The following is a 26,119-nucleotide window of genomic DNA, read 5'->3' on the forward strand; positions in this document are numbered from 1 at the left end:
GGAGGGGTCGTCGTCGACATAGTCGATCACAGGGGCAGCATCGGTCTCGGAGTCTACCGAAGAGAAGAGGGGGAAGAAACAGTAAATATAAAGCAAACATAGCATCACAAAGCATAACGTGGCAATAAGCTGTGCCGGGTGTGACCTAACGTATGGCTACACGATATAGGTGAAGGGGAAATTCAACCGGGAATGTTTTCCCGGTTCCGGACCTGTGTCAGACAGATGACCGGAGGAGGATCTTTCATATTCAGATAGTTAGAGGCATCTGACAGGTAAACGGACCGTGTATTCGGATTCGCCTCGTTGTTCTGAGCAACTTTCATGTAGAAAACATTTTCATCCGAGTTACGGTTTATTTTCTATGAATTTCCATAGTTTTAAGTATTTTCTAGAATTTCTAGATTTAATAATAATTCGAGTTGACCAAGTCAATTTGACTGGTTAAATGGGGAGGGTGCGACCCACATGTCATAGACTGTACCTAAACAATTAAATAAAACTAACCTAAATAACTGGGACCCCATGTCATAGGGTAGCAACTAATTTAACTAGCAGTAATTAGCCCCTAAACTAATTTGCAGAGGGCCGGACACACATCCAGCCACGGCTGTGTTGCCATGGCCATCACGCATGGGCACATTAGCAGCAGTAGCAAGCATCAATATATATAGTAGCAGGACTAAGCAGCAGCGATGGAAGAGCAGCAGTTGGAAGCAAGAACAGCAGCGCATCAAGCACTAACAGCGACAGCAGGCGGCAGTACTAGCAGTAGAGCATCAGTGAGCAACGGCAAGAGCAGCAAGCGGAGCAGCAAAGCAACAACAACAGCGGAAGCGGCGCGGCAGCAGTCAGCACGGGCGTGCGCGAGCGGCAACGGGTGGACGGCCAGGGGCGCGCCGGGCGCGGCCAGGGGGCGCGGCTGGGCACACGAGGGCAGCCGCGGGGCGCGCGGGACTGGATAGGGGCAGCCATACGCGTGCGGGTGAGCGCGAAGCTCAGGCCATGGCAGCCTCAACGGGAGCAAGCGGCCACGACGGTGGAACGGCGACCTACGACGACCAAATCAAGGGGCAAATAGGGGGAATGGGGAGAGGAGCTCACGGGGGAGGCGGAGGACGTGGCCGGCGTGGCGGAGGAGCTCCGGTGAGGTAGATCGGGCACGGTGCAACGGCGGCCGTAGGCGAGGAAGACGCGTCGATCCCGGCGATGTAGTGCTCCCCCGCTCGAACCGGTAGCACTAGCCGGAGGAGACGTCCATGGCACAGCTCCGGACATCTTTTCAGGCGCCGGGGAAGTCCATGGCCTCGACGACGACGACGACCATGGCCACGGCAGCTCGGTTGCGGGCTGTGGGGAAGGGGAGGAACCGAGGGGGAGAGGGGCAAGTGGGTTAGGGTTTGTCCGGGGGGGTCGGGGATGCTCTTAACCCGCGAGGAGGGTCGCCGGATGACGGACGTGTGCGCTAGCCACGCCATGGACGACGCACAGGCGTCCAACGTGCTCCTGTGAGCAGTAGGAAGGAGATACAGAGGGGGTTGTTGGGCTGGGCCAAGGTCTGTGCATTGCTAGGCCTAAGTGCATAGTGCCATTTTCCTATTTTACATTTCTGTAACAAAAACTGCTCCTGTTTCCTATTTAGTTTAGATAGCAATTGATTTTTTTAATATGAAACGTGTCACATAAATACAGGGAAACACCCTAGGGCTGCACAAAAGGTTTCAAACCATTTGGGATTGTTTAATTATTTTTAGAAATTGAAAAGGTTAACTAATTGGTTGTTGGTCCACTGTTATAATTCCATTTTAAACATCTCCAAAATTGTTTGTTAAAGCAAGTCAATTATGTGGCGAATATTTTCAACCTAATGAACATTTTTAAAATACTATTTGAATAAATAATAATTTGACTTTGATTTTAAACAAGTGACAATTGGCTTAGTAAATTGGTGGTGACATGACATCATTAGGGTGAGGTTACTGTAGCTTGATTCTCGGGGCGTTACAATTGTGCTAATAATATGCAAAACCCTAAGCTTGGGGATGCTAGTTTTGCTATGTTTACTACTTGTTGCAATGATCATGATTGGGGTGATAATGTTTCTTATGATCTTGCAAATTTATTTAAGCCCCATGATGAATATGAGATTGATAATAGTGTTTGCGATATTATTGAAAGTGGATTTGGAAGAGTGTCAACTTTAGATCCCACATATTTGGATAATGTTCAATCTTATGAAGTTTTTGATAAAAGTGGGTTTGGAGAGGTCATGACTTTAGTTAATGTTAATCTCACTATTTTGGAAGAGTGTCAACTTCGCATGCATGTGGATCGTGTTGAAAATATTTTATGTGATAGCTATTTTGTTGAATTTGCTAATGATCCCACATGTAATTATTATGATAGAGGAAAATATGGTTGTAGAAATTTTCATGTTACTAAATTACCTCTCGTTATGTTGAGATTGCTATAGTTTCTTTTCGCTTCCTTGCATATGCTAGTTTTTGTTTGCTATGATGATTTGTTTGCCTATAATATGCCTATGCATAGGAAGTATGTTAGACTTAGATGTGTTTTTCACGTGTTTCATGATGCTCTCTTTGCGCTTCAATTCTTGTCTTTCATGTGAGCATCATCGAAATCTCAAAGCCTAGCTAGGGGCGTTAAATGATAGCGCTTGTTAGGAGGCAACCCAATTTTATTTTTGTTATTTACTTTTTGCTCCTGTTTAGTAATAAATAATTCATCTAGCTTCTCCTTAGATGTGGTTTTATGTTTTAATTAGTGTTTGTCCCAAGTAGAACCTATATGATCATCTTGGGTGATAGTTAATTTGATCTTGCTGAAAAACAGAAACTTTTGCACGCACAATAATAATTTTAACAAATCACAGAAACGTTCTATTTAGTTGATTCTTTTTGCAGTAGGTTAATAGACAAATTTACTAGGACTTCCTATTTTTGTAGGATTTTTAGGGTTCAAGAAGTATTCGAAAGTTACAGATTACTACAGACTGTTTTGTTTTTGACAGATTCTGTTTTTCGTGTGTTGTTTGCTTATTTTGATGAATCTATGGCTAGTATCGGGGGGTATGAACCATATAGAATTTGGAATACAGTAGGTTTAACACCAATATAAATAAAGAATGAGTTCATTACAACAGCTTAAAGTGGTGGTTTTCTTTCTTGCACTAACGGAGCTCATGAGATTTTCTGTTGAGTTTTGTGTTGTGAAGTTTTCAAGTTTTGGGTAAAGATTTGATGGACTATGGAATAAGGAGTGGCAAGAGCCTAAGCTTGGGGATTCCCAAGGCACCCCAAGGTAAAATTCAAGGACAACCAAAAGCCTAAGCTTGGGGATGCCCCGGAAGGCATCCCCTCTTTCGTCTTCGTCTATCGGTAACTTTACTTGGAGCTCTATTTTTATTCACCACATGATATATGTTTTGCTTGAAGCGTCTTGTATGATATGAGTCTTTGCTTTTTAGTTTACCACAATCATCCTTGCTGTACACACCTTTTAGGAGAGACACACATGATTCGGAATTTATTAGAATACTCTATGTGCTTCACTTATATCTTTTGAGCTAGACAATTTTGCTCTAGTGCTTCACTTATATCTTTTTAGAGCACGGAGGTGGTTTTATTATGTAGAAATTATTGATCACTCATGCTTCACTTATATTATTTTGAGAGTCTTTTAGAATAGCATGGTATTTGCTTTGGTTATAAAATTGGTCCTAATATGATGGGCATCCAAGTTGGGTATAATAAAAACTATCATAGAAAGTGCATTGAATACTACGATAAATTTGATACTTGATAATTGTTTTTAGATATAAAGGTGGTAATGTTAGAGTCATTATAGTTGGGTAATTATTAAATTGAGAAATACTTGTGTTAAAGTTGGCAAGACCCGTAGCATGCACATATGGTAAAAGTTGTGTGACAAATTTGTAGCATGGGGTGATCTTTCGATTGCCTTCTTATGAGTGGAGGTCGGGATCGCGCGATGGTTAACTCCTACCAACCCTTCCCCTAGGAGCATGCGTAGTAGTACTTTGCTTCGAGGGCTAAATTACTTTTGCAATAAGTATATGAGTTCTTTACGACTAATGTGGGTCCATGGATTATACGCACTCTTACCCTTCCATCATTGCTAGCCTCTACGATACCGTGCATTGCCCTTTCTCACCTTGAGAGTTGGTGCAAACTTCGCCGGTGCATCCAAATCCCGTGATACGATACGCTCTATCACACATAAACCTCCTTATATCTTCCTCAAAACATCCACCATACCTACCCATTATGGCATTTCCATAGCCATTCCGAGATATATTGCCATGCAACTTTCCACCGCTCCATCACTATCATATTGCTTTTGCATGATCATGTAGTTTACATCGTATTTGTGGCAAAGCCACCTTCATAATTCTTTCATACATGTCGCTCTTGATTCATTGCATATCCCGGTACACCGACGGAGGCATTCACATAGAGTCAAATTTTGTTCTAAGCATTGAGTTGTAATTCTTGAGTTGTAAATAAATAAAAGTGTGATGATCTTCATTATTAGAGCATTGTCCCAAGTGAGGAAAGGATGATGGAGACTATGATTCCTCCACAAGTCGGGATGAGACTTCAGACTTTATGAAAAATAAAAGAGGCCAAATAAGCCCAAATAAAAAAGAGAGGCCAAAGAAGCCCACCAAAAATATGAGAGAAAACGAGAGAAGGGACAATGTTACTATCCTTTTCCACACTTGTGCTTCAAAGTAGCACCATGATCTTCATGATAGAGAGCCCCCTATGTTGTTACTTTCATATACTAGTGGGAATGTTTCATTATAGAACTTGGCTTGTATATTCCAATGATGGGCTTCCTCAAAATGCCCTAGGTCTTCGTGAGCAAGCAAGTTGGATGCACACCCACTTAGTTTCTTTTGTTGAGCTTTCATACATTTATAGCTCTAGTGCATCCATTGCATGGAAATCCCTACTCCTCATGTTGACATAAATTGATGGACATCTCCATAGCCCGTTGATTAGCCTCGTCAATGTGAGACTTTCTCCTTTTTTGTCTTCTCCACACAACCTCCATCATCATATTCTATTCCACCCATAGTACTATATCCATGGCTCACGCTCATGTATTGCGTGAGAGTTGAAAAAAAGCTGAAGCGCGTTAAAAGTTATGAACCAATTGCTTGGCTGAAACCGGGGTTGTGCATGATGGGAGTATTTTGTGTGACGAAAATGAAGCATAGCCTAACTATATGATTTTGTAGGGATAAGCTCTCTTTGGCAATGTTATTTTGATACGACATGATTACTTTGTTAGTATGCTTGAAGTATTACTATTTTTATGTTAATATGAACTTTTATCTTGAATCATTTGGATCTGAACATTCATGCCACAATAAAGAAAATTACATTGAGAAATATGCTAGGTAGCATTCCACATCGAAAATTTCTTTTTTATTATTTACCTACTCGAGGACAAGCAGGAATTAAGCTTGGGGATGCTTGATACGTCTCCAACGTATCTATAATTTTTGATTGTTCCATGCTATTATATTACCTGTTTTGGATGTTTATGGGCTTTACTGTACACTTTTATATCATTTTTGGGACTAACCTATTAACCGGAGGCCCAGCCCAAATTGTTGTTTTTTTGCCTATTTCAGTGTTTCGCAGAAAAGGAATATCAAACGGAGTCCAAACGGAATGAAACCTTCGGGAGAGATATTTTTGGAACAAACGCAATCCAGGAGACTTCGAGTGGACGTCAAGAAGTAAACGAGGCGGCCACGAGGTAGGAGGGTGCGCCCCAGGGGGGTGGGTGCGCCCCCCACCCTCGTGGGCCCCTCATGGCTCCCCTGACCGACTTCCTTTGCCTATATATACTTACATACCCTGAAAACATCCAGGAGCACCACGAAACCCTATTTCCACCGCCGCAACCTTCTGTACCCGTGAGATCCCATCTTGGAGCCTTTTCTGGCGCTCCGTCGGAGGGGGAATCGATCATGGAGGGCTTCTACATCAACGCCAAAGCCTCTCCGATGAAGTGTGAGTAGTTTACCATAGACCTTCGGGTCCATAGTTATTAGCTAGATGGCTTCTTCTCTCTCTTTGAATTTCAATACTATGTTCTCCTCGATCTTCTTGGAGATCTATTCGATGTAAGTCTTTTTGCGGTGTGTTTGTCAAGATCCGATGAATAGTGGGTTTATGATCAAGTTTATCTATGAGAAATATTTGAATCTCCTCTGAATTCTTTTATGTGTGATTGGTTATCTTTGCAAGTCTCTTCGAAATATCAGTTTGGTTTGGCCTACTAGATTGATTTTTCTTGCAATGGGAGAAGTGCTTAGCTTTGCTTTCAATCTTGCGGTGTCCTTTCCCAGTGACAGCAGGGGCAGCAAGGCACGTATTGTATTGTTGCCATCAAGGATAAAAAGATGGGGTTTATATCATATTGCTTGAGTTTTATCCCTCTGCATCATGTCATCTTGCCTAATGCGTTACTCTGTTCTTGTGAACTTAATACTCTAGATGCATGCTGGATAGCGGACGATGTGTGGAGTAATAGTAGTAGATGCAAAATCGTTTCGATCTACTTGTCGCGGACGTGATGCCTATATACATGATCATGCCTAGATATTCTCATAGCTAAGCACTTTTCTATCAATTGCTCGATAGTAATTTGTTCACCCACCGTAATACTTATGCTATCTTGAGAGAAGCCACTAGTGAAACCTATGGCCCCCGAGTCTATTTTCCATCATATAAGTTTCCGGTCTACTTTATTTTGCAATCTTTACTTTTCAATCTATATCATAAAAATACAAAAAATATTTATCTTATTATTATCTCTATCAGATCTCACTTTTGCAAGTGGCCGTGAAGGGATTGACAACCCCTTTATCGCGTTGGTTGCGAGGTTCTTATTTGTTTGTGTAGGTACGAGGGACTTGCGTGTAGCCTCCTACTGGATTGATACCTTGGTTCTCAAAAACTGAGGGAAATACTTACGCTACTTTGCTGCATCACCCTTTCCTCTTCAAGGGAAAACCAACGCAGTGCTCAAGAGGTAGCATTACTCTATTCTTTATGAACTTAATACTCTAGATGCATGCTGGATAGCGGTCGATGTGTGGAGTAATAATAGTAGATGCAGAATTGTTAAAGTCTACTTGACATGAACGTGATGCCTATATGCATAACCATTGCCTTGGATATTGTCATAACTTTGCGCTTTTCTATCAATTGCTCGACAGTAATTTGTTCACCCATCGTATTTTTTGCCTTCAAGATAGAAGCCTCTAGTGAAACCTATGACCCCCGGGCCTGTTTTCCATCATATACTTTCAGATCTATAAACAAAAAAACCCAAAAATACCTTGCTGCAATTTATTTACTTTTATTTAGTTTTATGTTTTAGTAATCTTTTATACCTATCTTTATCAGATCTCGCCATTCCAATTGACCGTGAAGGGATTGACAACCCCTCTATCGCGTTGGGTGCAAGTGTTTGATTGTTTGTGCAAGTGCATAGATTGGAGACTTGCTTGTACCTCCTACTGGATTGATACCTTGGTTCTCTAACTGAGGGAAATACTTTTATCTACTTTGCTGCATCACCCTTTTCTCTTCAAGGGAAATACCAATGCAAGCTCAAGAAGTAGCAGGAAGAATTTCTCGCGTCGTTGCCAGGGAGGTCTACATCAAGCCAACCAAGTCCCCATCATAAAATCTCGTCTCTTGCATTACATTATTCGCCATTTGCCTCTTGTTTTCCTCTCCCCCACTTCTAAAACGATTTCCCGAAAAACACAAAAATATTTACCTTTTTATTCACCATTCTTCCGTTCGTCTTTTTGTTAGCTTTCTGTTTGCTAGATTTCCCATATGGATCAACCCAAGAGCTTTGATCCTTATTTTAGGAAGTTGGAAGAGATTGAAAGTAATGCTAAAAGTTTCATGACTTCACAATATGAGTATAATAATCTCTTTAGGAGCGAGCTTAAAGAACCAAAAATTATGATGGAGTATATTAATAAAGAGCTTTATGACATGTCTAAGGAACTTTATGGTTTGAAATCTCAGTTTGCTCATCTTGAAAATTGAGTAGGACAAATTTCTGATAAACAAGCTACTTTAGTAAATAAGATGGACGCTAAACCGGAGCCTTTGAATAATGATGAAGATCTTAAAGTGATTGATGTGACTCCTATTGAATCTTTGTTTTCTAATATAAATCTTGATAAAGATGGGACTAGAGATGAGTCAACTTTAGCTAGAAGGCATCCCAATGATTTAGAGTTTATATATCTTGATGCAAAAATTGATAAAATTGGGATTGGAGAGGTCAAAACTTTAAGTAGTAATGAACCCAATCTTTTGGATTTCAAGGACTTTAATTATGATAATTGTTCTTTGATAGATTGTATTTCCTTGTTGCAATCCATGTTGAATTCTCCTCATGCTTATAATCAAAATAAAGCTTTTACTAAACATATTGTTGATGCTATGATGAATTTTTTTTGAAGAAAAACTTGAGTTGGAAGTTTCTATCCCTAGAAAGCTTTATGATGAGTGGGAACCTACCATTAAGATTAAAATTAAATATTATGAGAGCCATGCTTTGTGTGATTTGAGTGCTAGCGTTTCCACAATTCTGAAAACTTTATGTGATGTGCTAGGTTTGCGTGAATTTAATGATTGTTCTTTAAATTTGAGTCTTGCAGATTCCACTATAATAAACCTATGGGAAGGATTAATGATGTTCTTATTGTTGCAAATAGGAATTATGTGCCCGTAGATTTGATTGTTCTTGATATAGATTGCAATCCTACATGTCCTATTATTCTTGGTAGACCTTTCCTTAGAACGATTGATGCAATTATTGATATGAAAGAAGGAAACATTAGATTTCAATTTCCATTAAGGAAGGGCATGGAACACTTTCCAAGAAATAAAATTAAGTTGCCATATGAATCTACTATGAGAGATACTTATGGATAGCATACCAAAGATGACAATACCTAGATCTACTGCAATATGCCTACCTAGGGGCGTTAAACAATATCGCTTGTTGGGAGGCAACCCAATTTTATTTTTGTGTTTTTTGTTTTGCTACTATTCTTGAATAAAATACACATTATTACCTCTGTAGTAATTGTGTTTTGGTGTTTTAATTAGTGTTTCTGCCAAGTAAGACCTTTGGGGTGGCTTATGGTGATAGTTGATTTGATCTTGCTGAAAAACAGAAACTTTTGTGCCCAGTAAAATAATATTCATAATTCGAAGAAGTGCGATAAAATACTGATTCTTTCTGAAGAAGATTTATATATAAATAATTGTTCAGAAGTTTTGGAGTTACATACGTACTCGAAGCTGACAGATTGCTACAGTTTGTTCTGTTTTTGACAGATTCTATTTTCTATGTGTTGTTTGCTTATTTGATGAATCTATGGGTAGTATCAGGGGGTATGAACCATGGAGAAGTTGGAATAAATTAAATATTACACCAATATAAATAAATAATGAATTCACAACTGTACCAAAAGTGTTGATTTTATTTTCTTATACTACCGGATCTCATGAGTTTTCTGTTGAGTTTTGTGTTGTGAAGTTTTAAAGTTTTGGGTAAAGATTTGATGGACTATGGAATAAGGAGTGTCAAGAGCCTAAGCTTGGGGATGCCAAAGGAACCCAAGGTAATATTCAAGGACAAGCAAGAGCCTAAGCTTAGGGATGCCCCGGAATGCATCCCCTCTTTCGTCTTCGTCTATCAGTAAATTTACTTGAGGCTGTATTTTTATTCAACACATGATATGTGTTTTGCTTGGAGCGTCTTGTATGATATAAGTCTTTGCTTTTTAGTTTTACACAATCATCCTGGCTGTACACACCTTTTGCGAGGGACACACATGAATCATGAATTTATTAGAGTACTCTATGTGCTTCACTTATATCTTTTGAGCTAGGCAATATGCTCTAGTGCTTCACTTATACTCCCTCCGTTCGGAATTACTTGTCTCGGAAATGGATGTATCTAGAACTAAAATACATCTAGATACATCCATTTCTATGACAAGTAATTCCGAACGGAGGGAGTATCTTTTTAGAGCACGACGATGGTTTTATTTTATAGAAATTGTTGAACTCTCTTGCTTCACATATATTATTTTGAGAGTCTCTCTAAACAGCTTGGTAATTTGCTTAGGTTATGAATTTAGTCCTAATATTATGGCCATCCAAGAGGGATATAATAAAAACTTTCATATTAAGTGCATTGAATACTATGAGAAGTTTGATTCCTTATGATTGTTTTGAGATATAAAGATGGTGATATTAGAGTCATGCTAGTGAGTAATTGTGGATTGGTAGAAATACTTGTGTTAAAGTTTGTGATTCCTGTAGCATGCATGTATGGTGAACCGTTATGTGACGAAGTCAGAGCATGATTTATTTATTGATTGTCTTCCTTATGAGTGGCGATCGGGGACGGGCGATGGTCTTTTCCTACCAATCTATCCCCTTAGGAGCATGCGTGTAGTACTTTGTTTTGATGACTAATAAATTTTTGCAATAAGTATGTGAGTTCTTTATGACTAATGTTGAGTCCATGGATTATACGCACTCTCACCCTTCCACCATTGCTAGCCTCTCTAGTACTGCGCAACTTTCGCTGGTACCATACACCCACCATACACCTTTCTCAAAACAGACACCATACCTACCTATTATGGCATTTCCATAGTCATTCCGAGATATATTTCCATGCAACTTCCACCGTTCTGTTTATTATGACATGCTTCATCATTGTCATATTGCTTTGCATGATCATGTAGTTGACATCGTATTTGTGGCAAAGCCACCATTCATATTTTTTATACATGTCAGTCTTGAGTCATTGCACATCCCGGTACACCACCGGAGTCATTCATATAGAGTCATATATTTGTTCTAGTATTGATTGTAATTCTTGAGTTGTAAGTAAACACACTACAAAAAAGACCACTTCCGTGATGATAAGTGTTTGTCACAGTAGGTCACGTTTTCTGTCATGCATGTACATCCATGACGATTTTATGACAAAATCAAGATAGTCATACCTATGCTATCGTAGAAGTATTACATGACAGTACCAAAATTATCATCACAGAAGTGTTCACTTCTATGACGATAAATGAGCATCATGGAAGTGCTTTCATCAAGGGTAACCGACACATGGCATACACCGTAATGTGTCGCCATTAAGCTATCAGGTTCCGGTTTGGATCTGATAACCCGTTAACAACCCCGACCAATGGGGATTTTCCACGTGTAAAATTCTCATTCGCTGGAGGATCCACGTGTCAGCTCAGTGTTGGTACAGATGTCATCTACTCATTGTACGGGAGGCGCCTATGTTTCGTTGGCATGTGGCAAGGCCCAACAGTGGCCCATTTAGGTGAAAGAGGCCGACCCGGTTAAAAAATTAGCAGGCTGACCCATATAGGGCCTACTTGTGTCTGGTCCAGTTAAGCCCATGGCCCATACGAGATGTGCCAATTCGGCCCGTCAACGGGCCGTTAACTATTTGACGCCACATCATCCCATCGTCAGTTCGAGCCTGTTAACAAGCCACTATATATTTGGGCTCAATATCGCCCCATGTGGTTTCAGCCCGTTAATGGCCCATTCAAGGGATGTGCCAATTTTCAAGATGTACATCTTTCGACCTTTTAGCGACCCATTTAAGTGTTGGGCCAATTTCGAGCCCGGTGTGTCTTTCAGCCCGTTAACAACCCATAAATGAGTTGGGCCATTTGCAGTCGGACCTGAGTTTTGGCCTCTTAATGGCCCATGCTCTTCATGACCAATACCAGCCTCGTTTCTCTTTCGGCCTGCTAAAGGGCCACAACACAGTTGGGCCAAATAAAGTCCGACCTAACTTTCGGCCTCTTAGCGGCCCATGCTCTTCATTGTCCAGTACGAGCCCGCTGTCTCTTTAGGCCTGCTAAAGGCCCAAAATACAATTGTGCCATATATAGCCCGACCTTAGTATGGCCTGTTAATGGCCCGTGAAGTTGAATGGGCCCACTTATTGCCCGCTTCGTTGTCGGCCTATTAAGGACCCGGGAGCTAATAGGGCTGAGCATTAACTGTTGGCTCGTTTCAATTATAGCGGCCCAATAGTGCTTTCATCCTGGTAACGGCCCATTAACTTAATGGGCCCGCTAAAGTTCAAACATATCAGTAGGCCCAATTAGATAACGTCAATTCCGGCCCAGCTGTAATTTGAGGCCATTACGACGAGCAATTATGGACAGGACAAAAATCAATCAATCAAAGGCCTATGAGAATTTTGGCCCATGCGAGCCCATTAGGGAAGCCCATTAAGGGTAGTGGGCCGCTTCCTTCATATAGGTCCCACGACTGTTTGTCCTACTAATAATTTCACTGCTTTTTTGCCTTCCTAGTGACTAGTTAGCTGGAATGCGAGGCGCGCTAGGCAAACGTACGACATATAAGGAAAAATGTTGCACATCCAGCATATATTACATGAAATTACATCCACTAGGCAATCAAAGATTGATGCTAGTGCAAATAAATGAGCAGAGCTTAATGATCTACAACCTCACGATTTGCAACCTCAGCGCGGATGACGCCCATAAGCATGTGAGCAAGTTCTTCCTTCTTTGCTACACTTTTTTCTGAAAACATTGATCAGTTGTTGCTGCACAAGAATGTGCACCTCTGATTTCTCCACGATTTCCATGATTGCTTCAGCCAATAATTTATTTACAAACATACATTTTTCGAGATAGAGGAAACTCAACAGATTTAGATGGCAATTTTGGCAGGCTTGTATTATTGATAGTGGAGAGTGTCTCAACCACTACATTATAACATAAATTAGGAGGGGAACTGAACATATTAATCAAGAGTTATTGCCATATTACCTGGCCTAGATTTATTGGAAAGAAACAATGGGGTTGCCTTGCTGTTTTCAGAGTTTGTCTTTTTATCTTCAGCAGCCTGCACCAAATTAACACACAAGCATTGCTATCATTGGCCATGTCAGATAATAGGAAAGCAACATTGACACAACGAACATTTGGGAAACCAGACCACACCAGCCTACACCAAATTAACACAATATGGCACAACTATAATCAGCCAGGCAAGGTAATAGGAAAGCAACATTGACACAATGAATGATTGGGCAACCGGAACAACACTACAATTTGGTAATGTGCATGATATGAGATAGTACACTCACACAACTCAGTATGCAAAACTACCAGGCAGTTTTCCTTACAAAAATCAACATTGTCGCCTTTAATTATACATTTTTCTACAAGTAAACCTAGATCAGATAAAGGTTCGATTCATGCCGATTAACAAAATACATGCTGATGTAAAAATTTAGTAATATACAACAGGTACTTACATTAGCATTGGAGCATAGAGAATTCCCGTAAGATACTTTCCTCGAACACGATCCCAGTTTAGAAAGTCTTCTATCCTTTAAGCTTCTTTTTTTAAAGAGAGATGGGTAAGAAACATGTAGAAAACATGATCTGAATGCTGTAAAATTTCATGATGTGAGGATATGCACACGCTTTTTAGAATGGAGTTGACATATTTTTGCTGGACTGGAGTGGACTAGTTCTTTGGCCACTTGAATTTACTTATTAGAGTTGGGTTTCTCTATGCTGGAGAAGTATCTATGAACACTGGAGTTGCTTTACTACCTCCTAGCATTTCAATCTTTTGCAAAGACCTTGTTTGTAACCCTTCAGATTCTAACATAACTGTCTTCCCCTTGCATGCTTTATATAGAAGAATGGTGCTTCAGTTATAAAACATGTTACGACAAAGAGATGTAATAGGTACTGAAAAATAGAAAGGTATGACATATTGACATGTATTCCCTCCATACAAAAATAAATGGATGTGTCTAGGCGTATTTCAGTTCTAGATACATCCATTTTAATCCATTTTCGTGACATTTAATTCAGACGGAGGGAGTATGATGTAAGAGCTAGGGATACAACAGGACAACAGAGTAAAAAACACTAGTTGAATGTAAAGATGTATGATAGCGGAATACATACAGAAAAACATTAAGGCAACATATGCATTTATGATTGGGAAACTAAGATGGCATTACAATAGACCACTAGACCAACGCTTCAATGTAAAAAAAACATGGTATGGTAGACATATGAAGTACATACTGATGAATAACAATGCATAAGATATTTAGAAGCATGATGTCCAAACTAAGAAGATGGCATTGCGACAGAGTAGAATGACAATACTTGAATTTGAAAACATGTTATCATGAATGGGATAGGTACTGAAAACAGGAAGGCATGCCATATTTACATGCATGATCAGCAGGCTAAGCACATGGCATTGCAACAGAGTAGATGCACTCCAGGACATTATTATGCATGTTGTACCCATATCATGGGCCAAGTTAGAGCATGGACCTTGTGGAGTGAACAGGATTCGATATCTTTCTGCAAGTCTTCTGAAGAACTGCCTTTACATGTTCCATCATATTGGCTATCATTGACGTCAAGCTTGTTGGCCGTTACATTGCTCCGTGAGGTTCTTGTGGATATATCAGTGTGTGCAATTATAACCGACATGCATGCAATTATAACCGACATGTGTGGATATATCAGTTAGATTTATGTAATGAGTGCATGTAGGAGACGACATAAATAGTGGGAATGGGCCCTCTCGGTAATGCACATCACTATAAGCCTTGTAAGCAATGTGACTAATGAGTTATTTGCGGGATGATGCATTACAGAACGAATAAAGAGACTTGCAGCTAACGAGATTGAACTAGGTATTGAGATACCGACGATCAAATCTCGGGCAAGTAACATACCGACTACAAAGGGAACAACTTATGTCGTTATGCGGTTTGACCGATAAAGATCTTCATAGAATATGTAGGAACCAATATGAGCATCCAGGTTCTGCTATTGGTTATTGGCCGGAAGTGAGTCTCAGTCATGTCTACATAGTTCTCGAACCCGTAGGGTCCGCACGCTTAACGTTCGATGATATCGGTATTATGAGTTTATGTGTTTTGATGTACCGAAGGTTGTTTGGAGTCCCGGATGTGATCACGGACATGACGAGGAGTCTCGAAATGGTTGATACATAAAGATTGATATATTGGAAGGCTATGTTTGGACATAAAAAATGTTCCAAGTGGTTCGGGCATTTTTTCGGAGTACCGGGAGGTTACCGGAACCCCTGGGGGAGTTAATGGGCCTTAATGGGCCATGGTGGAAGAGAGGAGGAGGCGGCCAAGGTGGGGGCGCACCGCCCCAAGCCCAATCCGAATTGGGAGGGGGGTCGGCCCCCCTTTCCTTCTCTCACTCTCCCTCTTCCTTCTTCTCCTACTCCAACTAAGGAAGGGGGGAAACCTACTCCTATTGGGAGTAGGACTCCCCCCTTTGGGCGCGCCATAGAGAGGGACGACCCTCCCCTCCTCCACTCCTTTATATACGAGGGAGGGAGGGGGGCACCCCATAGACACACAAGTTGATTGTTTAGCCGTGTGCGGTGCCCCCCCTCAACAGATTTCCACCTCGGTCATATCGTTGTAGTGCTTAGGTGAAGCCCTGCGTCGATAACTTCATCATCACCGTCATCACGCCGTCGTGCTGGCGAAACTCTCCCTCGACCTTAGCTGGATCTAGAGTTCATGGGACGTCACCGAGTTGAACGTGTGCAGATCGCGGAGGTGCCGTAGCTTCGGTGCTAGGATCAGTCGGATCATGAAGACGTACGACTACATCGACCACGTTGTCATAATGCTTCCGCTTTCGGTCTACGAGGGTACGTAGACAACACTCTGCCCTCTCGTTGCTATGCATCACCATGCCAGATCTTGCATGATCATAGGAATTTTTTTGAAATTACTGCGTTCCCCAACAGTGGTATCAGAGCCAGGTCTATGCGTAGATGTTATATGCACAAGTAGAACACAAAGAGTTGTGGGCGATAATAGTCATACTGCTCACCAGCATGTCATACTTTGATTCAGCGGTATTGTTGGATGAAGCGGCTTAGACTGACATTACGCGTACGCTTACGCGATACTGGTTCTACTGACGTGCTTCGCACACAGGTGGCTAGTGAGTGTCTGTTTTGCCAAATTTAATTGAATCGAGTGTGGCTACGCCTGGTCCTTGTTGAAGGTTAAAACAGCACACTTGACGAAAAATCATTGTGGTTTTGATGTGTAGGTAAGAACAGTTCTTGCTAAGCCCGTAGCAGCCACATAAAACTTGCAACAACAAAGTAGAGGACATCTAACTTGTTTTTGCAGGGCATGTTGTGATGTGATATGGTCAAGACGTGATGATATATAAATTTTTGTATGAGATGATCATGTTTTGTAAAAGTTATCGGCAACTGGCAGGAGCCATATGGTTGTCGCTTTATTGTATGAAATGCAATCTCCATGTAATTGCTTTCCTTTATCACTAAGCGGTAGCGATTGTCGTAGAAGCAATAGTTGGCGAGACGGCCATGATGCTTCGATGAAAGATCAAGATGTCAAGCCGGTGATGATGGTGATCATGACGGTGCTTTGGAGATGGAGATTAAAGCAGACTTGTTGGAAATAATACATACTGATGTATGCGGTCCAATGAGTATTGATGCTCGCGGCGGGTATGGTTATTTTTTGACCTTCATAGATGATTTGAGCAGATATGGGTACATCTACTTGATGAAACATAAGTCTAAAACATTTGAAAAGTTTAAAGAATTTCAGAGTGAAGTAGAAAAACATCGTAACAAGAAAATAAAGTTTCTACGATCTGATCATGGAGGAGAATATTTGAGTTACGAGTTTGGTCTTCATTTGAAACAATGCAGAATAGTTTCGCAACTCACGCCACCTGGAACACCACATCGTAATGGTGTGTCCAAACGTCATAACCGCACTTTATTAGATAATGGTGTGATCTATGATGTCTCTTAGTGATTTACCGCTATCGTTTTGGGGTTATGCTTTAGAGACAGCTGCATTCACGTTAAATAGGGCACCATCTAAATCCGTTGAGACGATGCCTTATGAACTGTGGTTTGGCAAGAAACCCAAGTTGTCGTTGTTGAAAGTTTGGGGCTGCGATGCTTATGTGAAAAAGCTTCAACCTGATAAGCTCGAACCCAAATCGGAGAAATCTGTCTTCATAGGATACCCAAAGGACTGTTGGGTACACCTTCTATCACAGATCCGAAGGCAAGATATTCATTGCTAAGAATGGATCCTTTCTAGAGAAGGAATTTCTCTCGAAAGAAGTGAGTTGGAGGAAAGTAGAACTTGATGAGGTAATTGTACCTGCTCCCGAATTAAAAATGAGTTCATCACAGAAATCAGTTCCAGTGATTCCTACACCAATTAGTGAGGAAGCTAATGATAGTGATCATGAAACTTCAGATCAAGTTACTACTGAACCTCGTAGGTCAACCAGAGTAAGATCCGCACTAGAGTGGTACGGTAATCCTATTCTGGATGTCACGTTACTAGACCATAACGAACCTATGAACTATGAGGAAGTGATAATGAACCCAGATTCTGCAAAATGGCTTGAGGCCATGAAATCTGAGATGGGATCCATGTATGAGAACAAAGTGTGGACTTTGGTTGACTTTCCCGATGATCGGCAAGCCAACGGGAATAAATGGATCTTTGTTGACGGTAATGTTACTGTCTACAAAGCTCGACTTGTCGCGAAAGGTTTTTGACAAGTTCAAGGAGTTGACTACGATGAGACTTTCTCACCCGTAGCGATGCTTAAGTTTGTCCGTATCATGTTAGCAATTGCCGCATTTTATGATTATGAAATTTGGCAAATGGATGTCAAAACTGCATTCCTGAATGGATTTTTGGAAGGAGAGTTGTATATGATGCAACCAGAAGGTTTTGTCAATCCAAAGGATGCTAACAAAGTGTGCAAGCTCCAGCGATCCATTTATGGACTGGTGCAAGCCTCTCGGAGTTGGAATAAACGTTTTGATAGTGTGATCAAAGCATATGATTTTATACAGACTTTTGGAGAAGCTTGTATTTACAAGAAAGTGAGTGGGAGCTCTGTAGCATTTCTAATATTATATGTGGATGACATATTGTTGATTGGAAATGATATAGAATTTCTAGATAGCATAAAAGGATATTGGAATAAGAGTTTTTCAATGAAAGACCTCTGTGAAGCTGCTTATATATTGGGCATCAAGGTCTATAGAGATAGGTCAAGACGCTTAATTGGACTTTCACAAAGCACATACCTTGATAAGATTTTGAAGAAGTTCAAAATGGACCGGTCAAAGAAAGGGTTCTTGCATGTGTTACAAGGTGTGAAGTTGAGTGAGACTCAATGCCCGACCACTGCAGAAGATAGAGAGAAAATGAAAGTCATTCCCTATGCTTCAACCATAGGTTCTATCATGTATGCAATGTTGTGTACCAGACCTGATGTGTGCCTTGCTATAAGTAAAGTAGGAAGGTACCAAAGTAATCCAGGAGTGGATCACTGGATAGCGGTCAAGAACATCCTGAAAAGGACTAAGGATATGTTGGTCGTTTATGGAGATGAGAAAGAGCTCGTCGTATTACGTCGATGCAAGCTTTGACGCTAATCCGGACGACTCTAAGTCACAAACTGGATACATGTTTATATTGAATGGTGGAGCTGTCAGTTGGTGCAGTTCTAAGAAGAGCGTCGTGGCGGGATCTACGTGTGAAGCGGAATACATAGCTGGTTTGGAAACAACAAATGAAGGAGTATGGATGAAGGAGTTCATATCCAGTCTAGGTGTCATACCTAGTGCATCGTGTCCAATGAAAATCTTTTGTGACAATACTGGAGCAATTGCCTTGGCGGAGGAATCCAGATTTCACAAGGGAACCAAGCACATCAAGAGACGCTTCAATTCCATCCGTCATCAAGTGTCGGAAGGGGACATAGAGATTTGCAAGATACATACGAATCTGAATGCTGCAGACCCGTTGACTAAGCCTCTCTCACGAGCAAAACATGATCAACACCAAGACTCCATGGGTGTTAGAATCATTACAATGTAATCTAGATTATTGACTCTAGTGCAAGTGGGAGACTGAAGGAAATATGCCCTAGAGGCAATAATAAAGTTGTTATTTATATTTCCTTATATCATGATAAATGTTTATTATTCATGCTAGAATTGTATTAACTGGAAACTTAGTACATGTGTGAATACATAGACAAACATAGTGTCTCTAGTATGCCTCTACTTGACTAGCTCGTTGATCAAAGATGCTTAAAGTTTCCTAGCCATTGACACAAGTTGTCATTTGATGAAGGGGTTCACATCATGAGAGAATGATGTGATTGACTTGACCCATCCGTTAGCTTAGCACTATGATCGTTTAGTTTGTTGATATTGCTTTCTTCACAACTTATACATGTTCCTATGACTATGAGATTATGCAACTCCCGAATACCGGAGGAACACTTAGTGTGCTATCAAACGTCACAACGTAACTGGGTGATTATAAAGATGCTCTACAGGTGTCTCCGATGGTGTTTCTTGGGTTGGCATAGATCGAGATTAGGATTTGCACTCCATATTTTCGAGAGGTATCTCTGGGCCCTCTCAGTGATGCACATCACTATAAGCCTTGCACGCAATGTGACTAATGAGTTAGTTGCGGGATGATGCATTATGAAACGAGTAAAGAGACTTGCCGGTAATGAGATTGAACTAGGTATTGAGATACAGATAATCGAATCTCAGGCAAGTAACATACCGATGACAAAGGGAACAACATATGTTGTTATGCGGTTTGACCGATAAAGATCTTCGTAGAATATGTAGGAACCAATATGAGCATACAAGTTCTGCTATTGGTTATTGGCCGGAAGTGAGTCTCGGTCATGTCTACATAGGTCTCGAACTCGTAGGGTCCGCACGCTTAACGTTCGATGACGATTGGTATTATGAGTTTATGTGTTTTGATGTATTGAAGGTTGTTCGAAGTCCCGGATGTGATCAATACCTGACAAGGAGTCTCGAAATGGTCGAGACATAAAGATTGATATATCGGAAGGCTATGTTTGGACACTGGAAAGGTTCTGAGTGGTTCGGGCATTTTTCCAGAGTACCGGGATGTTACCGGAACCCCCCCGGAGTTAATGGGCCTTAATGGGCCATGGTGGAAGAGAGGAGGAGGCGGCCAAGGTGGGGGCTCCCCACCCCCAAGCCCAATCCGAATTTGGAGAGGGGCCGGCCCCCTTTCCTTCTGTCCCTCTCCCTCTTCCTTCTTCTCCTACTCCAACTAGGGAAGGGGGGAAACCTACTCCTACTGGGAGTAGGACTCCCACCTTGGGCACGCCATAGAGAGGGCCGGCCCTCCCCTCCTCCACTCCTTTATATACGGGGGAGGGGGCACCCCATAGACACACAAGTTGATTGTTTAGCCGTGTGCGGTGCCCCCCTCCATAGATTTCCACCTCGGTCATATTGTTGTAGTGCTTAGGCGAAGCCCTGCATCGATAACTTCATCATCACCGTCATCATGTCGTCGTGCTGACGAAACTCTCCCTCGACCTCAGCTGGATCTAGAGTTCGTGGGACATCACAGAGCTGAACGTGTGTAGATCGCGGAGGTTTCGTACCTTCGGTGCTAGGATCGGTCGGATCGTGAAGACGTACGACTACATCAACCGCGTTGTCATAACGCTTCCGCTTTCAGTCTATGAGCGTACATAGACAACACTCTCCCCTCTCGTTGCTATGCATCACCTAGATAGATCTTGCGTGATCGTAGGATTTTTTTTGAAATTACTGCATTCCTTAACAGTGTTGGGGCCCTGACACATCCGGAGTTGGAGCAGCTCCGGTGCCGTGCACAATGGCGGGGGTGAATCGGCTCCGGTATGGTTCACACGGCCGTCGTGAAGGCAGCTCCGGCTACACGGGGTAAGAGGCACACGGCCCAGTGCACGACGGCAAACAGACATAGTCTTCGGCATTGGGGAGGAGGGCGGTGGTGAATTTGGTGCGGTGGGGGCGCCATGGAGGAGGGGCTGAGGTTTCATGGCTGGGGAGAAGGGAGCTTCCGGGGAGAAGGTGATTTGGCGCCCACGATGCATGAATGGGGAATTGGGAGGGGGAACCATGTCTTATGGACGCATTTGTCTAAAATGTGTGTGGGGGGATTACAATTCTCCCCCTACCATTAGGCTTTGGTTTGTGTACTGAGGGTCGGGGATAGTAGAGTAACTTTGATTCTCCCAAATAGTGGGAGCGAGCAATTTCGGGCGAGGAGGGCATGTTTTGAAATTGTGGGTGATGCGTCTCCAACATATCTGTAATTTTTTATTGTTCCATGCTATTATATTACCCGTTTTGGATGTTTATGGGCTTTACTTTACACTTTTATATCATTTTTGGGACTAACCTACTAACCGGAGGCCCAGCCCGAATTGCTATTTTTTTGCCTATTTCAGTGTTTCAAGGAAAAGGAATATCAAACGGAGTCCAAATGGAATGAAACCTTCGGGAGCGATCTTTTTGGAACAAACGTGATCTAGAGGACTTGGAGTGGAAGTCAAGAAACAAGGGAGGCGACCACGAGGGTGCCCGGCGCGCCCCCTATGGCTGGGCGCGCCCCCCACCCTCGTGGGCCCCTCGAGCGTCCACCGACCTACTTCTTCCTCCTATATATACCCATGTACCCCAAAAACATCAGAGGCGACCACGAAAAACTATTTCCACTGCCGTAACCTTATGTATATGCAAGATCCCATCTTGGAGCCTTCGTCGGCACTCCGCCGAAGGGGGAATCGATCACGGAGGGCCTCTACATCATCTCCAAGGCCTCTCCGATGAGTTGTGAGTAGTTTACCATAGACCTTCAGATCCATAGTTATTAGCTAGATGGCTTCTTCTCTCTCTTTGAATCTCAATACAAAGTTCTCCTCGATCTTCTTGGAGATCTATTCGATGTAACTCTTTTTGCGGTGTGTTTGTCGAGATCCGATGAATTGTGGGTTTATGATCAAGTTTATCTATGAGAAATATTTGAATCTCCTCTGAATTCTTTTATGTGTGATTAAGTTATCTTTGCAAGTCTCTTCGAATTATCGGTTTGGTTTGGCCTACTAGATTGATCTTTCTTGCAATGGGAGAAGTGCTTAGCTTTGGGTTCAATCTTGCGGTGTCCTTTCCCAGTGATAGGAGGGGCAGCAAGGCACATATTGTATTGTTGCCATCGAGGATAAAAAGATGGGGTTTATATCATATTGCATGAGTTTATCCCTCTACATCATGTCATCTTTCTTAATGTGTTACTCTGTTCTTTATGAACTTAATACTCTAGATACATGCTGGGTAGCGGTCGATGTGTGGAGTAATAGTAGTAGATGCAGGCAGGAGTCGGTCTACTTGTCACGGACGTGATGCCTATATACATGATCATGCCTAGATAATCTCATAATTATTCGCTTTCTATCAATTGCTCGACAGTAATTTGTTCACCCACCGTAATACTTATGCTATCTTGAGAGAGGCCACTAGTTAAACCTATGGCCCCCGGGTCTATCTCTTATCATATAAGCTTTCAATCTACTTTTATTTGCATCTTTACTTTTCCTATCACTACAAAAACAAGACACATCCGTGACATTTTGGGCCGAACAAAAAAAATTCTGTCATACTTATGACACTTCTATGACGATAATTGTGACAAAACCCAATATCATCATAAATGTGGTGGGCTCCTACTTCTATGACAAAAAATCATGATAGAAAATGGGCTTTTCGTCCTGGGCGGGCCGGAGACGCAGCTGCATGACATTCTTTGGGCTGTCCATGACGGAAGAAACCGTAGTAGAAGCGAGGGCGAGGAAAATTTTGGTGAGTTCCGGTTACGGTGGGAGGTCGGGGGCCAAGCGATGCATGTTTCTCTCGTACACGTACGCACGTGTGTGCGAGGAGTTGGCTCCAATTGAACCCGAGCGAGGCGTTGGGTTCTAACTGAACCCGAGCGATTGCACTGCAGGCTACACGGTATTGAACCTGAGCGATCGATCGATGGCTGTTAATTGAACCCGATCGAGCGATTCCTTCACTACTGCTACTAACTGAAGCCGATCGATGCTGCCTCTGGATGAACAGTGAGCATTGCAGGGGGGTTTGGATGAACAGTGAGCGGTGGGGGTGGATGAACAGGACCCCGTGGCATTGCCTCTGGATGAACAGGACCCCGATCGATCGAGCCAGTTGGGGATGGATGAACAGGACCCCGTGGAGGGCTGGATGAACAGGACGGCCCCGTGGAGGGCTGGATGAACATTAGACGGTGGAGGGGTGCCCATGGAGGGGTGGTTGAACAGTAGCCGGTGGAGTAGCGCACGGTGGAGGCTGGATGAACAGGAGCCCGTGGAGGCTGGAGGAGGTCGACGGTAGCCCGTGGACGCTGGAGGAGGTCCACGGTGGAGATGAACAGTATCCCGTGGAGTCCCGTTTTGCGGTACGCCACACCCCTCCCGGTGAACAGGACCCCCGTTTCGACCGTAGCTCCAACACAAGTCCGTTTCATCCGTTTTGCGGTACGCCACACCCCTCCCGATCAACAGGACCCCCGTTTCAACCATAGGAGGTCCGTTTCCTCCATTTTGCGGTACGCCAGACCCCTCCCGATGAACAGGATCCTGTTTCTAACATGGCCGGTCGAACACAAGGCCATTTACTCCGTTGTGCAGTACATGTTGGAAATATGCCCTAGAGGCAATAATAAAAGGATTATTATTATATTTCTTTGTTCATGATAGTTGTCTTTTATTCATGCTATAATTGTATTATCCGGAAATCGTAATACACGTGTGAATACTTAGACCACAACATGTCCCTAGTGAGCCTCTAGTTGACTAGCTCGTTGATCAACAGATAGTCATGGTTTCCTGACTATGGACATTGGATGTCGTTGATAACGGGATCACATCATTGGGAGAATGATGTGATGGACAAGACCCAATCCTAAGCATAGCACAAGATCGTGTAGTTCGTTTTGCTAGAGCTTTTCCTATGTCAAGTATCTCTTCCTTAGAACATGAGATCGTGTAACTCCCGGATACCGTAGGAGTGCTTTGGGTGTACCAAACGTCACAACGTAACTGGGTGACTATAAAGGTGCACTACAGGTATCTCCGAAAGTGTCTGTTGGGTTGACACGGATCGAGACTGGGATTTGTCACTCCGTATTATGGAGAGGTATCACTGGGCCCACTCGGTAGTGCATCATCATAATGAGCTCAAAGTGACCAAGTGTCTTGCCGGCAACAAGATTGAACGAGGTATTGGGATACCGACGATCGAATCTCGGGCAAGTAACATACCGTCTGACAAAGGGAATAGTATACGGGGTTGCTTGAATCCTTGACATCGTGGTTCATCCGATGAGATCATCGAGGAGTATGTGGGAGCCAACATGGGTATCCAGATCCCGCTGTTGGTTATTGACCGGAGAGCCGTCTCGGTCATGTCTGCATGTCTCCCGAACCCGTAGGGTCAACACACTTAAGGTTCGGTGACGCTAGGGTTCTATGAATATGAGTATGCAGCAAGCCTAATGTTGTTCGGAGTCCCGGATGAGATCCCGGACGTCACAAGAAGTTCTGGAATGGTCCGGAGGTAAAGAATTATATATAGGAAGTGCTGTTTCGGCCATCGGGAAAGTTTCGGGGTCATCCGGTATTGTACCGGGACCACCGGAAGGGTCCCAGGGGTCCACCGGGTGGGGCCACCTATCCCGGAGGACCCCATGGGCTTAAGTGGGAGGGGAACCAGCCCCTAGTGGGCTGGTGCGCCCCCGCTTGGGCCTCCCCTGCGCCTAGGGTTGGAAACCCTAGGGTGGGGGGGGGGGGCGCACCACTTGCCTTGGGGGGCACTCCAACCCCCCTGGCCACCGCCCCCCCTTGGGAGATTGCATCTCCAGGGCTGGCGCCCCCCTGAGGCCTATATAAAGGAGGGGGGGAAGGGAGGGCAGCCGCAACCTAAGTCTTGGAGCCTCCCTCCCCCTGCTACACCTCTTCCTCCTCCCGCAGTAGCTTGGCGAAGCCCTGCCAGAGTCCTGCTGCATCCATCACCACGCCGTTGTGCTGCTGGATCTTCATCAACCTCTCCTTCCCCCTTGCTGGATCAAGACGGAGGAGACGTCACGCTGACCGTACGTGTGTTGAACGCGGAGGTGTCGTCCGTTCGGCGCTAGGATCTCCGGTGATAGGATCACGACGAGAACGACTACCTCAACCCCGTTCTCTTGAACGCTTCCGCACGCGATCTACAAGTGGTATGTAGATGCATCTCTCTCCTATCACTCGTTGCTTAGATGAACTCATAGATGGATCTTGGTGAAACCGTAGGAAATTTTTTATTTTCTGCAACGTTCCCCAACAGTGGCATCATGAGCTAGGTCTATGCGTAGTTCTCTATTGCACGAGTAGAACACAATTTTTTTGTGGGCGTAGATCTTCTCAACTTGCTTGCCGCTACTAGTCTTATTTTTCTTCAGTGGTATTGTGGGATGAAGCGGTCCGGACCGACCTTACATGTACGTTTACGTGAGACAGGTTCCACCGACTGACATGCACTAGTTGCATAAGGTGGCTAGCGGGTGTCTGTCTCTCCCACTTTAGTTGGAGCGGATTCGACGAAAAGGGTCCTTATGAAGGGTAAATAGAAGTTGACAAAATCACATTGTGGTTATTCGTAGGTAAGAAAACGTTCTTGCTAGAACCCAATTGCAGTCACGTAAAAGATGCAACAACAATTAGAGGACGTCTAACTTGTTTTTGCAGCAATTGTCATGTGATGTGATATGGCCAGAAGTTGTGATGAATGATGAATGATATATTGTGATGTATGAGATCATGTTCTTGTAATAGGAATCACGACTTTCATGTTGATGAGTATGACAACCGGCAGGAGCCATAGGAGTTGTCTTTATTTTGTATGACCTGCGTGTCATTGAAGAACGCCATGTAAATTACTTTACTTTATTGCTAAACGCGTTAGCCATAGAAGTAGAAGTAGTC

This window comes from Triticum dicoccoides, chromosome 3B (genome assembly GCF_002162155.2).
Source record: "Triticum dicoccoides isolate Atlit2015 ecotype Zavitan chromosome 3B, WEW_v2.0, whole genome shotgun sequence".
Lineage (NCBI taxonomy): Eukaryota > Viridiplantae > Streptophyta > Magnoliopsida > Poales > Poaceae > Triticum > Triticum dicoccoides.